This window comes from Mustela putorius, unplaced genomic scaffold, assembly GCF_011764305.1.
Source record: "Mustela putorius furo isolate JIRA1106 unplaced genomic scaffold, ASM1176430v1.1 tig00000196_pilon_pilon_pilon, whole genome shotgun sequence".
In the NCBI taxonomy this organism is placed as follows: domain Eukaryota; kingdom Metazoa; phylum Chordata; class Mammalia; order Carnivora; family Mustelidae; genus Mustela; species Mustela putorius.
In genome coordinates, this window is record NW_025421310.1 from 14,158,944 (window position 1) to 14,173,676 (window position 14,733).

Consider the following 14,733-nt stretch of genomic DNA (forward strand, 5'->3'; position numbering starts at 1 on the left):
TCATTTGAGCCAGGGACATGAAAGACTCACCTCCCCTGTCCCCGCCAACCATTGTCTGTCCCATTGGGGGACCCCCCCCAACCCTCCAACAGCTTCCTGGGAGGGTGAGGACCAGGGGTGTGGGTCTCCAGCACCCCACTTAGTGGAATGGGGTCGCCAGCTGGAAGAAACCTTCACACCCTGCCTTCCAGCCCCGCACCCCAGGGCAGGCTGTTTGCTCATCTGAGAAGCGTGGGGCTGGCACCAGCCGCTGGTGCAGCTGTACCCGCAGGGCACCTAGCTCTGGGCTGGCTGGCAAGGGATGGGATAAATGGGGGGCCCCTACAGCCATGAACTGCCGGGGTTGGGGGGGAGGTGGTGGTTGGCTTGCGGCGTCTACTTTGGACATCACCCACCGCGGAACTTGTCACTTTGGCCTCCTGCGGTAACACATTGTCACAGTACATTTGCTCACTTCTGGGAAAATCAAATCGTATTGTGTGTTTCACATCCCAGTTCTCCTCTTGTGGCTTCTCACTGCCCCCTCCCGCCTCCCGGCTCAGGAATTTTGTGTCCCTGCCGCCTGGAAAATAAAGTCCTCCGAGGATGATGCGCAATTGCGGGATTAAAAAAATATATGTATTTTCAAAAAAAAAAAGTGTATTTTCTAATGATGAAATATAAGCGGGGGGGCTTTGCATAAAATAAGAATGTTCCATTTCACGACCCGTTATAAAGCGAACCATTCGCTGCGGTCAGAAATGGTTTTGCCCTTTCCTTTGAAGCCCCTTCATGCCTCTTCCAAATCACAGCACTTGCCCTTGCCTCAAAGCAACCCATAAATTCTTTCATGGTTTTATGGCTTTCTTTGATATGTTTGCTGCCTATGAATACGCCCATGACCACTACAGTATTGTGTTTTTAATAAGGGGATCTTACCGCGCAGGTGGCTTCTTGTGTTCAGCTGTATCCCTGTGCGCTGTGGACACACGCTCTCGTGTCCGTGGGAGTGCCTTCGTGGGCGTGGCTGTGTGCTTTTTTTTTTTGCACGATATACCAGTTTGTCAATGCAGTCTCCTGTTGAGGTACATGCATGATTTTGACGTGTGAGTGGCTCTTTTGACAAAGCTGTGTGCCTCTCCTGGTGTCCCTGAGCACCCCTTTTTCTGCATTCCCCAAGAGCAGGGTTGTCGTAGGAGGGGCCGATGCTGGGTCTAGGTCCAGGGGTGCAAGATATGGCCAGACAGTTTTTCCCTGTGATTGCACCATTAAAAAAAAAAAAAAGATTTTATTTATTTATTTGTCAGAGAGAGAGAAGAGCACAAGCAGGGGGAGGGGCAGAGGCAGAAGCAGACTCCCCGCTGAGCAAGGAACCCCCACAGGGGACTTGATCCCAGGACCCTGGGGACCATGACCTGAGCCAAAGGCAGACGCTTAACCAGCTAAACCACCCAAGCACCCTGACTGCACCAATTTTGACTCCCATCTCCAATGTCTGCTATGGGTTCTACTTGGCTTCTCTCCTTGCCAGCACTAGCTCTGGCCAGACTTTTAAAGTCTGAGTCACCCTGCATGCCTGTGAGTGTGTGTGTGTGTGTGTGTGTGTGTAAGAATCTCAGGGTGGTTCAAATTTGTAATTCCTGGCTCAATAACAAGGTTGAGTACCTTTTCCTGTGTCCATTGTCTAGTTGAATCCAAGCGCAACAGAATCTTCACGGCAAAAAATTCTAGAACCCCGGGCACCCGAGTGGCTCAGTCGAGCAAAGACCGATGGAGACTCAGAAGGGGGTCAGATCAGAGAGGCGTAGGAACTAAGGAATGATAGAAATGCATTCTTGGCAAATCTCAGGGGTGCTGTCTTAAAGTCTCAGAAACAAGGGCGCTCCAGAGGCAAAGGCCCCCTGACTCAGGGTGGGAAGGGTCTGGGGGAGGCCTGAGGATGAGGCCTTACTTGCTCTCATTCTTTCTGGGGGCGGTTCCCACCACTTCTCATTCCCGCTGCCTCCCATCGCTGGTCCTCCCCACACCTGTGGATGGCTCCTAACCAAGCTGCTCCCACCCACAGAGGGCCCCTCTGCACCAGGCACCACCTTCCCCTACTCCCCTCGCCGGATCTGCCCCTCTGTTCCTACCTATACCCCTGCCTTCAATAGCAGCTTCTCCCCCCCACCCTCCTGCCCACACACACCCTTTCCACGGCAGCCTCAAAAATACGCCTCTTCCTCTGAGATCCGAACCAGGGCACATGGTGGGGGTTCCATAGCGGGGCCTCAGCTCCAGCAGCCTCTCCTCCAGGAAGTTCTCCCTGATTCCTCTCCCTGGGCTCGGTGGGGTGCCTTTCCTGGGTTCTCTCACTGGAACCCTAACTGTGCTGGGATGTCACGTCCCTGTCTGGGGGCCAACCCAGTCTCCCCTATGTCTCCCCATATCCCTTGTGAGGTTAGGTTTGTATACCCACAAACACGGCTCCAAGCAGCTGAGATCTCAGGGAACCGGTGTGTCAGTCCCCTCTGCGTATTGTAAAAGGCTTTCTCACAATGCTCTGAATTGTACCTCTTTATCCCGTCCCTCTGGGACACACGGATGGCTCCACTGGCTTTTCTAGGTCAACCAAGGAGTGCCCAGTGGTGCAAAGGGACCCAGGCAAAACCTGACAGATCTCAGTCCAGGACCTGCCCTCCTGAGACACAGGAACCGGTCCTGGTCACCGGCTCAGGTCTGAGTTCTGCCCTAAAGGCTCACAAAGACCTTCTGTTTCATTTATAAATATTTCTTGCGTCTACCTGTGTACCCATAGGTGAGATCTGAGACCTCAACACCCACCCTGAATTCGATCCCTTCCCCACTTCCACCTCCCCACTCCTTCACTTGAGGCACAGAGAGGTTAGGGGCTTTGCCTAAGCTCACACAGCCAGGGAAGGGCAAGGGAGATAAGCTTTCAAAAATCAACTTTAAGGGTGCCTGGGTGGCTTAGTTGGTTAAGTGACTGCCTTCTGCTCAGGTCATGATCCCAGAGTCCTGGGATCGAGCCCCGCATCAGGCTCCCTGCTCCATGGGGAGCCTGCTCCCTCTGACCTTCTCCCCTCTCATGCTCTCTCTCACTGTCTCTCTCTCAAATAAATAAAATCTTTAAAAAAAAATCAACTTAAAAATAACTTTATTGAAGAATCATTTACAGATAATAAAACGCACCCATTTTAAATGTGTACGTTGGATGAGTTCTGATAAAAGTTGATAGTCCTCTCATCATATCCCAAGCCAGATATAGAATATTTCCATCACCCCAAAACCTTCCCTGTGCTCTTTTGCAGTCATCCACCCCCCAGATCTCCAGTCTCTGGAAGCCACTGATCTGGTTTTTTGTTTGTTTGTTTGCTTGTCTTATCTCTATAGTTTTGCTTTTCTAGAATGTCAAAGGAATGAGATCATACAGTATGTGGTCTTTAAAAAATTATTTTAAAAAATCAGGGGGCGGGTGTGTGTGCCTGGATGGCTCAGTGGGTTAAGCGTCTGCCTTCGGCTCAGGTCATGATCTCAGGGCCCTGGGATTGAGCCCCACATCAGGCTCTCTGCTTGGTGGGGAGCCTGCGTCCCCCGCTCTCTCTGCCTGCCTCTCTGCCTGCTTGTGATCTCTCCCTCTCTGTCATATCAATCAATCAATCAATCAATCAATAAATCTTTATTAAAAAAGAATTGGGGATTCCTGGATCGCTCAGTTGGTTAAGCATCTGCCTTCGGCTCAGGTCATGATCTCAGGGTCCTGGGATTGAGTCATGCCTTGGGCTCCTTGCTCAGCAGGAAGCCTGCTTCTTCCTCTACCTCTGCCAGATGCTCCCCCTGCTTGTGCTCTCTCTCGCTCTCGCTTTTGCTCTGACAAATAAAAAATTATTTAAAAATTGGCATGCAGTAAAATTCACTCTTTCTGGTGGATGGTTCTATCAGCCTCTCTCTCTGCATGCCTTTGTGTAACCACCACCAGAATCTCTTTACAGATGATTTCCATCACCGCCCCCGCACCCCAAATACCCACATGCTAGTCATCTGTGGTCGCACTTTTTCCCTGTCCCACCTCTGGTAAGCACCCAGCGATCTGCTCTCCGTCCTTATCCTCTGGCCTTTTCCCGAATGTCTGATAACAGGGAATAACGTTGCCTTCGGAGCCTGGTTTCTTCCACTCTGCTTCGTGAACCCGAGATCATGCACGTGGTCGTGTGCGTGGGTAACTTGCCCAGTCTCGTCGTCCGGCAGTGTTCCGCTGTGTGGGTGGACCTTAGTTTGCTTAATTACCCGCCAGTTGAAGGACACCTGGGTTGTTTCTAGTTATTGGTGATTATGAAGAGAGCTGCTGGCGACATGTGTGCACAGGTTTTTGTATGACCATAGGTTTTTATTTCTCTTGTGTAAATACCCAGGGAATGAAATTGCTGGGTCTCATGGGAAGTGTATGTTGAACCTCCGGGGAAATTGGCAACTGTTTTCCAAGGCGGCTCCTCTGGTGGGACCTCCTGCCAGCAGGAGGGCGCCGGTGGCCGGGCTGTGGGCTGTAACCAGAGTCGGGGTCAGTGACATGGATCTGTGCTCCTGACTGCCGAGCGGCACCAGTCTCTGAGATTTTATTTATTATTTATTTGAGAGAGAATGCGCATGAGAGCACAGCAGAGGGAGCAGCAGAAGGAGAAGCAGGCTCCCCTAGGACCCGGGATTATCACCCCAGCAGGAGGCAGACACTTAAGCACCCGTGCCACCCAGGAGCACTGTTTCAATAAATAATAATTGCGGGGCGCCTGGGTGGCTCAGTGGGTTAAAGCCTCTGCCTTTGGCTCAGGTCATGATCCCAGGGTTCTGGGATAGAGCCCCGCATCGGGCTCTCTGCAGGCCAGGGAGTCTGCTTCCTCCTCTCTCTCTCTGCCTGCCTCTCTGCCTACTTGTGATCTCTGTCTGTCAAATAAATAAATAAATAAATAAATAAATAACTTTTAAAAAAATAATAATAATTGTGAAAAAAGCTGTCTCCACTGTGGTCGCTGTCCATGCAGCTGCAAGCCAAAACACAAGATAAAATAAATAAATTGGGAAGAAAAAAAAAAACCAAAGGAGCTTCCTGGGCTGAGCAGCGAGATCTTCCAGAAGCTGGAGGGAAAAAAAATGTGGTGCTGGCTCCAAGTATGTGCCATGGGCATACCCGGGGGAGGGGGACGAAATGTAGGCCTCGATGTTCTTGTTGGTGCGCAATCTTTGGAAAGAAACACAGGAGACTGGAAAAGGTGCAGACCTGGAGGAGGAGCAGGACTGGGGTGGGACGGGCCCCCAGAACATGGTGGAGAGGTGACTTCTCACTTCTGTTTTGTACTTTTTGGATTTTGAAACTCCTGAGCATCTTACCTCTCCTAAATAAACACACATGATGCACCCGCTGTGCCAACAAGTAGTTTAGGCCCCATTGTGGTAACGAACAAGACGCCTTCCAGCCCTTGGGGAGTCCCAGTCCAGTCCCCCAGACAGACTGTCAATAAGACAGGAGAGTATGGCCAATGTCAGCTAGTTGCTGTGCAGGAAAATAGAGCTGGCGGGGGGCTGGGGTGAGGAGTGGTTTAGAGCGTGTTTTGTGTTTTGGGGGCACCCTGGCAACTCAGTGGTTAAACCTGTGACTCTTGATTTTGGCTCGATCATGACCTCAGGGTCGTGAGATGGAGCCCAGAGCCCAACAAGGGGTTCTGGGCTCAGCGGGGAGTCTGCCTGAGATTCTCTCTCCCTTTCTGTTTGACACTGCCCCCCCTTAAAAAAAAGTGATTTTTAAATTGAGTGTTTATTTTATTTTATTTTTAAAAAGATTTTATTTGACAGACAGAGATCACAAGTAGACAGAGAGGCCAGCAGAGAGAGGAGGAAGCAGGCTCCCCACCGAGCAGAGAGCCCCATGCAGGGCTTGATCCCAGGACTCTGGGATCATGACCTAAGCTGAAGGCAGAGGCTTTAACCCACTGAACCACCCAGGCGCCCCTAAATTGAGTGTTTAAAGGAGGCTCCCTATAAGGAGTGATGTTTGGGCAGAAACGCGAAGGAGGTGAGAGGAGCCTTGGGCATCTGGGGGAAGAGTGTCCAGACCAAGGGAACAGCAAGTGCGGAGGCCTTGAGGCGGTTCCCATTGACTGTCTGAGAGCAGTGTGGCTGGAGCAGGGTGAGCCGTGGGGGAGTTGAAGTGAGCCTGGGGAGATGCGCCCGGGGTGGGGTGGGGGGGTGTTGAGCAGATTGGGTGAGCCACTTTGAGGACTTGAGATTTTGCTCAGAGGGAGATGGGAGCCATGGAGGGTTCTGAGCAGGGCAGGGATGTGGTGTGACCTCGGCTTTAACAGGGTCCCTCTGACTGCCTGAGGGGGGGGCAAGGACAGAGGCAGGAGCCCAGTGAGGGGATTGTAACGGTCTGGACTATAGGTGAGGGTAGGCTGGGCCAGGACAGGGTGGGGGGCAGGTGTGTGGGGCAGCTGAGATGGGGACAAGTGGCAGGACTCAGGAGCTAGTTTGAAGGTGGCATTCCAATACATGTTCTGGCTACCGTGGTGGGAGCTGTGTGGAGGGGCACAGAGGAGGAGGGTGGGGTAGGGGGCGGGAAGCAGGCCTGGTTTGTGGAGATGAGGGAAGGCATTCCTGGAGCTGTGATGTTTTAGCAGGGACCTGAAGTGAGTGGGGAAATGTTGGAAAGAGGAGGAAGCTTAGAAAGACAGCAAGGAGGGTGGAGGGGAACAGTGGTCAGGTCACACAGTGCCTACTTGGCCTGTGGCCTTGGTACAGCATAAGTGTTCTGAGGGCACTGGGGAGCCACAGCAGGTCTTGAACTGGGATGGGGTTGAATTTTGGGAAGACCTCTCTGGCTGTGTAGGGAGACCAGCTATGTAGGTGGCTTGGACTGGGGATTAAGAAGGTCAGTTCCAGAGGTTTAGGAGGAAACCATGTAGAGAAGAGGGGGACAGAGGGGCCACAATCGGCCACGGTTTCTAGGATTTCCTTCCCATAAACTCAGAGTCTTCACAACCACCCAGAGAAGTATCACACCCTTTTCACAGCGGGGGAAACTGAGGCTGGGAGAACTGCAAAGTTCCGGCTCCAAGCCACACAGTCAGCAACCTGGGTGGGGAGATTCAAACCCCACCCACTCCTGCAGGAACTCCAGCGCTGCCTCGCCCTACCCCTATCCTCCCAGCCCATCCCCTACCCTTCCCAGGTGCAAAGGCTGGTCCTTCTGGGGAGTCCCCACTGCCAGTTAGGCCACTGCCCCTCCTTCCCTCCCTGCTCCGAGCCCCAAGCCCACTCCGGGGGACTTTAACCCAGGGCCACTGGGCGCCACCAATAAAGGCGAGTTAAGCACGGAGGCCAGCGCAAAATTCCCCTAGTCCCAGTGCCAGGGGAGTTACCCAGGGCGCAGGGAGGGCAGAGGGCAGGTGTGGGGAGGGGGAAAGCGAGAACGAGAGCATCTGCAGCTCTGTGGGTCCGAGCTGCTTTGTCACTTTGTGCCTCAATTTCCTTCTCCCTAAATCCCACATGGTTCCTTTCATGGACAGAGGAAGGACCCGCAAAGCTTCACAAGGGCGGAAGAGTCTTCCCCTTCGTTCTAACCAGGAGACAAAAGTTTCCTCTGTCGGGATGGGGGAAACAAGGAGACCCAACTGGCTGGGGGCATGAGGAGCCATCAGCAAGTTCGACGAGGGAGGCAGAATTTCCCAAATCGGATAGAGAAGATAAATCCCAGTTCTAGTCCGTTGAGGGGAAGTAAGGGGGCCCCATTCTGATATGTGAGATGACGAGTTTCTAATCAGGAGGAGACCCTTCAACCCAGTCTTATGGGAAGAGGTCAAAATCCTCCCGTTCGGAAGGGGAGGCAAGGTGCTCGAGTCTCGGCTTCCCGGGGGATGACCGAACGCGTTTGCGGCTCAACGACCTCACCTCTGGAGCCCCAGGGTCCGAGCAGCCTCGGGGTGCTTGCAATCTCACTGTTTGCAAGCTCCGGCTCAGGAGGGAGCCAGGATCCCCACACGGAGCGGCCGGGGGCATGTGAGATTTGCTCCCCTGACCCCGGGCGGTGGTGCCCGACTCTGGGCGGGAGGGCCCTCTGCGGGCTCAGCCTCGCGTAGTGGTGTGCTGGCGCCACCTGGTGGTGGCTCTAGGCCAGGCGTCCCATCCCCAGTTGCGGGACGGCTGTGCCCCCAAGTCCCGGATCCCCTCCCTCAGACCCCGGTGCAAGTCTCCTCCTTGCGGCAAAACCCCACCTGTCATTCCGTGGCTTTCCTCTGTTCACTTTCCGCGTGGACGACGGGGAGATCTTTCTGACTTACCAGTCTACTTTCCTTCCCGTCCCTCTGCTCACAAGGTTTCCAGGGCTCCCCAGAGGCTTGGAAGGAAGCCCCCTCACCCCCCACAGGCCAGGGGGTTGGCCTCTCTAGCCTGTCCCAAACCACCCTGTGCTTCAGCTGAACCACCAGCCGCTGCTCTACTTGGAACCTGCCATCGGGCCTTTGCACAGGCTGTTCCCTCTGCCTGCAACGCCCTTCCCTGCCTCTTTCCCAGCCTCGCTCCTGTTACCTCTTCAGGTCCTGAAGTAGATACCTCCTCTTGCAGGAGCCCCTCCCTGATGCCCCAGGTCAGGACCGCAGCCTGGAAGGGCTGCTGGAGTCACTGCTGTGTTCCCATGGGGTGTGACACTAACTACTCCCCCCAGGGAATGTTTGTTTTAATGAATGAACGCAGGCCAGGCTGCACAGTTTGCCTGCATGGTCAGAGGAGAGTTAAGGGACGTGGTCACTGAGAAGCCCCCAGGGTTCCTTCTCAGTGCTGGGCCTTTGCCTGTGCCATTCCCTCTCCTTGGAACATTGTTAACTTCTTCTGAACTCTCTAGGTCACCTCCTCCTGGAAGCCCTCCATGCTGGCTGGGTCAGGTGTTCCTCCACCTAATCTCCTGGGTCCCCCCCACCTCAGCCCTGACCAATGCTTCTTTGTCATCATCTGTACCCCAGCTGCATCCTGGCAGGACAGGGCTGGGTTCTGTTTACCCTTGCCTTCTCCTCAGAAGCTCAGAACAGGGCCGGCCGTTCTGCTGTCGGGAGCTGGGTTTCAATTCTGACTGCCCTGGTCACAGAGTGTCTTGGGTGAGCTCAGGGCCCCCTGGGAGCCCCAGTTTTCCCATGTGAAATGTGGAAAGAATTGCTGGTTCCTCCCCGCCGCCTCCCAGGGCTGTTGCTGGGGCACTGAGGAGATGCAACCCCAAAGTCTGGAGTTGACCACATGCCGGGTGACTAGGGGTGACCCACTTCCCCTTTCGGGTCCCATCTGGCTGGATGAACGGGTGGCAGGGGTCCTATCCTGCAGGGACATTTCAGGAGGCTGGCGCGGGGCTTCCCAAGGCGGGAGGGCGGGAGGGCCGGGGCCAGGCAGAGGGAAGAGGTGTCTGCTGGGTTAGGGGAAAACCAGCCTTCCCCATCATAAAACGGATGACGGAGAGGGAAACAAACAAGGCCAGCTCCACCCAGCGGCCAGAGGGGAAGTTGGGGGAGAGGATAAGGGGCCCCTCGAGGTGGGTGAAAACCACAGTCCACAACCAGTGCCAATTTCCCTCCTGGAGCCTGGGCGCCTTGGGGTCGGGGCTGTTTCCCGGTTCCCTGGCCTCTCAAACACCCCAAGCCTTCCTTCCAGGCTCCATCCTGTGCCGGCTCAGGCCCAAAGCTTTGAGACCCCTTGACTCCTTTCTTCCCTCCACGGTATCCTGTCTATCCACAAATGTTGATTCCACCTTCTATCCCCATCTCCGTGGCCTCCCCGCTTCCCCTGCCCAGCTGCCATTACCTCCTGTCTCCACTGCTGTGGGCTTCTCACTGGGCTCCCTGCTCTTATGTCTCTTCCGACGTGTGGCCAGAGGGATCGTGTTAGCATCTGAGACAGAGCCTGTCCAGCACTGCCCACCCCTCCACCCTGTGGCTCCCACTCAAGGAGACAGCCAAAGTCCTCATGGTGGCCCATGACCACTCTAGCCATATTGGCCTTGAACCTGGTTCCCTGCCTTCTGGGCTTTGCACATTCTGTGTCCTCTGTCTGAAATGCTTTTCCCTGCCTACTTTCTGCCCGGCTCCTCGGCTCCTCGGAGCTTTCAGGTCCCACCTTGTGGGAGGCTGAATAATGCCTACGGGCTCTCTTGACACTAGTTTAGGTGATAAACACACTGCGGTGCACAAAAAGCAAGAAAATCCCTGCCTTGTGGAGCTCCCAGTCCAGTGGGGAAGACAGTGTACAAGTGAAGAAAGGGGTATCGAATATAAAGTTGGGGGTGTGTGTCATAAAGTCTGTGAAGGACAAAGCTAGACAACACTGGGTGTTCGGGGGCCCCTGTGAGGAGGTGACGTTTGAGCAGAGACCTGAATAGAGTGATTTGGGTATCTAGGCCAAGAACATTATTGGCAGAAGCCAAGGCCAGTGCAAAGGCCCTGGGGCGGGAGTTGTGTGGTTTGTTCAAACAATAGCCGGGAGCCCAGTGTGGCCAGATTGGAGTGAGATGAGAGGAGAGGGGATGGACTGTCATCCAAATGGGAGATGATTCCAGAAATGTGACCTTATGTTGACACCTGTGGGAACTCAGGGAGCTCCTGCCTGTGGTTAGCAGCAAAGGTGAACCCTTTTGGGTGAGAGCCCGGTCCTGTGCAACCTTATGGTGCTGGGATGTCCTCTCTGGTCTCTGCACTGTGTGTCAGGCTGGGCTGGAGCTGAGCAGCCTCCCTGACTGGTTCCCAAAGTCTGGCCTTGGCACCCTGGTGCCAGGACCCCTCTGCCCCGCCCCTTCTCCTCTTCCTTTTCATCCATCTCTTTCTCCATCTCTCTTCCCTACCCTCCTGCTTCTCTTTCTCTCCTTCCTCCTCCCTCTTCTTCTTCCCTCCTCTTCTCTCTGCTCACCCTCCCCTCTCTCGGTCCTGAATCAACATTCCAGCCCAGGGGAGAAAAAACGGGGCAGATTTCCTTCCTCTCCCTGGCAGGGCTCCAGACAGCCACTGGGCCATTGTGTGTTCTGGCCTCAAGGTCATTCCTACCCCTGCCCCGCCCTCCCCTCCCCACTGCAGAAGGTTGCTTGAGAAAAGGCCTCTTAGGTGAGGCGGGAGGCATGGGGGCAGAGACAGGGCAGAGTCTGGCCCTCACCCACAGCTAGTGGAATCTGGGGACCCAAGCCCCAACCGGCACTATCCCGGCTTTGTGGCTTTGTTGGGGGAGGTGGGGCAGAGGAGCACCCCAGTCTCTGTCTTCAGTCTGAAACCTTCTGTGTGATCCTGGTTGTCCCCGGCTCTCCTGTGGGATCCTGGGCTCCTGTTCCTGCCGCCTCTGAGCCAGTTAGTGGCCCTGCCCCTTCCTGGCTGAGTAGCCTTGGGCACACTGCCTCCTCCTCTTTGTCCTCCGCCCCCCCAACACTCTTTGCATCTAGGTGCTTTAACTTCCCAGTTAACAAAAATCCTCCAGGCTCTTTATTTGAAAAATTCAGTTTCACATCTCTTCTCTGGAGACACAGATTTCCTGGAGCCAGGCAGGGACCTGGGATGTGTATTTTTAATAAATATCCCCATTTTAATGTGTCTCCATTTCAAAGGAGCAGGTGGGAAAGTCTGTGCTAAAAGCACGATATCCTTGAACCACTGATGATTAGCGTAGTGATTCTAAAAGCTCACATGTATTCATTATGATTTTTGGGAAGCCATTTTCAGTGATTACAATTTTTTTTTTAAAGATTTTATTTATTTGACAGAGAGAGACACAGTGAGAGAGGGAACACAAGCAGCGGGAGTGGGAGAAGGAAAAGCAGGCCTCCTGCTGAGCAGGGAGCCCGATGCGGGGCTCGATTCCAGGACCCTGATGATCATGACCTGAGCCAAAGGCAGACGCTTAACCGAGCCACCCAGGCTCCCCGAAAAATCATTATTTTTGACATTGCCATCTGCCTGCCCCAGAACCTTTACTTGGAGTGACTCTTCAATGACTCTAGGAGTGGGCACTGTTTGTCTTTTCTGTTTTACAGGTGAGAAAAAGCAACGTGTCCCAAGCCCTACAGTGAAAAGTGGCTAGCTCAGCTCCTTCTGGGCTCCGGAGCCTGGGCCCTTGACCGGCCTGCCCTGCTGAGGAATGAAGGGGACTTCCCAGCCAGCTCCTCCAGCCGGCAGCCATGGGGATCTGTGGGGCCCAGAGCAAGGCTTTTTCTTTAAAGATTTTATTTATTTATTTGACAGAGAGAAATCACAAGTAGATAGAGAGGCAGGCAGAGAGAGAGAGAGAGGGAAGCAGGCTCCCCGCTGAGCAGAGAGCCCGATGCGGGACTCGATCCCAGCACCCTGAGATCATGACTTGAGCCCAAGGCAGCGGCTTAACCTACTGAGCCACCCAGGCGCCCCAGAGCAAGGTTTTTAACCATGCCTCAGTTTCCTCCTCTTGTAAAGTGGAGGAACTGGCAGTAATGACTCAAAGGGGTTGTTGCAGACATTCACTGAGAACGTGTTTGCAGCAGGACAATCCACGCTAGTCTTATTTTGTGGTTCCTGTGGTTATTTCCTGGACTGTGAACAGAAGGGTTTGGGACCGCCTAGGATTCAGTTCAGGAGCCCAGAGGTGTCTAGAGGGACCAGAGCTTTGGTCCTGGAGACACTGAGCCTCCACACCCTGAGGCTATAGGATCGGACTGACCTAGAAACCTGAGCTGCCTCCTCCTTGGCTCCCTCCACCTCATCCCTCCCGCTGCCCTCGTTCTGCACTGCACAAAGCAAACCCCAACTGAACACAACCACTGTCTTTTTCCCAGCCCTGGCTCCTATGGCTGTGGTGATCTCCCTTTGGGCTTAGATGAGAAAGGCCATTTTGTCCAGCTGGGGAGGTGGGAGTTCCAAGGTCTGGCGTGGGGGAGGCCGCCAGCTGTCCACTTGGGATCCACTCTTCCTCTCTTCCTTGATATCAGGACCCTGAGGTTGTTTGGGGGCAGCGATTGACCCAGGCGAAAGACTACGTGTCCCAGCCTCCCTTGCAGCTTGGACGACCATGTGACTAAGCACTGGCCAATCAGATGTAAGTGGAAGTTGTAGGATGGGACTTTGGGGAAGCTTCCTTAAAAGGGGCATAGTCTATAATGTGTGTGGGTTTGTGTTGGCCTTTTGTCCGTTTCTTTCCACTTCCTTCTTGGAGCACTGACCCAGCAGCTCCAGCAGCCATCTTGGACCACGAGGAGGCCAAAAGAATGGAGACCCCCACGCTGGGAATGGTGGGGCAGAAACACAGGAGGAGCTGTGTCTCTAATGACACCACGGAGCCCTGATTCCAGTTCTGAACAATCTGCTTCTGGGCACTTTTCATGTGAGAGAGAAACAGTCTTCTATCCACGTAAGCTCCTCTTACCCATCCCAGTTTCTCCTTCATCTCGTATTTTAGTCCTCCTCTCTCTGTCTTGAGTTGTGTCCAGTCTTTGACTTGCCACTGAAGAGACATTCTAACTATGTATCTAGGCTCTGGTCCCATGTATGTCGCTGACTCTTATGTGAACTTGGTGGAGGTGGTAGAATGTGGGTGCCATTTCCCATTTGGGGACCTGGATGATGTTAGGGTTAAGAGTCGGGGCTCAAATCCATCTGCGATTTCTGGAACTCTTATATTAGGGAGCACTGGTTCTGGTAATAGCTTTCAAACTCCATGGAGCTCTCCTAGTGCCTCCCTCAGGTGGGCAGAAGCAGTGGGTGGGACTTCTGGTTTTCTCCTTCTTTCCTTGGCCAGAGTTTGGTCACATGGCCACTTGGATCTGCAAAGCCTTCTGGGAAAGTGAGTACCTGCCAATTTCAGGGGCTTTTACCTGAGGCTGTGCCTGGCTATCCTGAAAGAGGGAGGTTGAGTAGCTGCTGGGGAGCTAGCTATTCACAGGTATCCCAGACTCTATTCCCTCAAGGTATATGTTGATTGTGTATCTAACCAGGAACCAACCTTCTACTACAACCAGACCAGTGTTTCTTTTTCTTTTTTTTTTTTTAAGATTTTTATTTTTAAATAATCTCTATACTTAACGTGGAGCTTGAACTTACAAACCTGAGATCAAGAGCCCCACGTTTTCCCCACTGAGCCAGCCAGGTGCCCCTATTTTATCTTAGATATTCGATATTTTTAAATATTAGTCTTCTCTGTCTCTCTTGCAAAAAGCGTGTCTAGTCCATCAGCAGTTTCAAAGAAGCAGGTTTAGGTTGTATTGACTAACTCTATGTTTTGTTTTCTATTTCATCCATATCTGCTTTTACCTTTTTACATTTCTTACCTTTTTTCTTTGGTATATTTTGTGCACATTTTCTAGTTTCTTGAGTGGAAAGCTTATTTTGTTCATCTACAAGCTCTTTTCTTTTTAGTATTCTCATTACATATAAACCTTTTAGGCTATCATTCCCCCTCCAAATGTGGCTTTGGCCATATCCCACAGGTTTCTTTTCTTTTCTTTCTTTCTTTCTTTCTTTTAATTTTATTTATTCATTTTGAGAGAGAGAGACAGAATGAGAGAGAGCATGAGAGGGGAGGTCAGAGGGAGAAGCAGACTCCCCACAGAGCTGGGAGGCCAATGTGGGACTTGATCCCAGGATTCCAGGACCATGACTTGAACCAAAGGCAGTCACCCAACCAACTGAGCCACCCCGGCACCCTTCCCACAGGTTTCTGTATCTACTGTTTTCACTGGTATTTGATTCTGATTGCTATTTTGCATTGTAATTGCCTCTGTAA